A 1,263-nucleotide genomic window follows, 5' to 3' on the forward strand; every position below is an offset into this window, starting at 1 on the left:
GTATAGTAGGGCATAAAACATCACAGTACAGTAAGGCAAAAAATGTCATAGTATAGTAAGACATAAAAAGTCACGAAAAATGACATTTTTTTGTAAGGCATAAAAAGTCACAAAAAATTATATAGTATAGTAAGGCATTAAAATTCATAAAAATGACAAAGTGTAGTAAGGCATAAAACGTCACAAAAAATGACATAGTATAGTAAGGGATAAAACATCATAATATAATAAGGCATAAAATTGTGAAAAACGTCATAGTATAGTAAGTCATTAAAAGTCATAGTGTAGTAAGGCACTAAACGTCATAGTATAGTAGGGCATAAAACATCACAGTACAGTAAGGCAAAAAATGTCATAGTATAGTAAGACATAAAAAATCGCAAAAAATGACATTTTTTTGTAAGGCATAAAAAGTCACAAAAAATTATATAGTATAGTAAGGCATAAAAATTCATAAAAAAGACAAAGTATAGTAAGGCATAAAACGTCACAAAAAATGACATAGTATAGTAAGGGATAAAACATCATAATATAGTAAGGCATAAAAATGTCAAATAACGTCTTATTATAGTAAGACATAAAAATGTCAAATAACGTCATAGTATAGTAAGACATAGAAACGTCACAGTATAGTAAGGCAAAAAATGTCATAGTATAGTAAGGCATAAAATGTCAAAAAACATCAAAGTATACTAAGGCAGAAAAATGTCAAAAAACGTCATAGTATACTATGGCATAAAATGTCATAAAAACATCATAGTATATTATGGTATGAAAGGTTGTATAAACATCATAGTAAGGCAAGGCATGAGACAGAATTATATAATTACGCATAAAAATGCCAAAAAATATCAAAGTATACTATGGCAGAAAAATGCCCAAAAAACGTCATGGTATATATAGTATGGCATAAAATGTCAAGAAAACATAGTATATTAAGGCATAAAAGGTTGTATAAACATCATAGTGAGGCAAGGCATGAGACAGAATACTATACTTAGGCATAAAAATGCCAAAAAAAAGGTCTTAGTATAGCAAGGCATTAAAAAGTCAGAGTAGGGGGCGTCGTGTAGCGTAGTGGTTTAAGCAGGCGCCCCATGTGTAGAGGCTACAGTCCTCGCTGCAGTCGGCCCCGGTGAATCCCGCATCGGACGGCCTTTCACTGCATGTCATTCCCCCTCTCTCTGCCTCCCTGTTTCCTGTCACTCTCCACTGTGCTGTCCATTAAAGGCATAAAAGCCCAAAAAAATATACTTTAAAAAA

Source organism: Seriola lalandi, unplaced genomic scaffold (assembly GCF_002814215.2).
Source record: "Seriola lalandi dorsalis isolate HSWRI2012SDOR001 ecotype SW California unplaced genomic scaffold, Sedor1 jcf7180002054735, whole genome shotgun sequence".
NCBI lineage: Eukaryota > Metazoa > Chordata > Actinopteri > Carangiformes > Carangidae > Seriola > Seriola lalandi.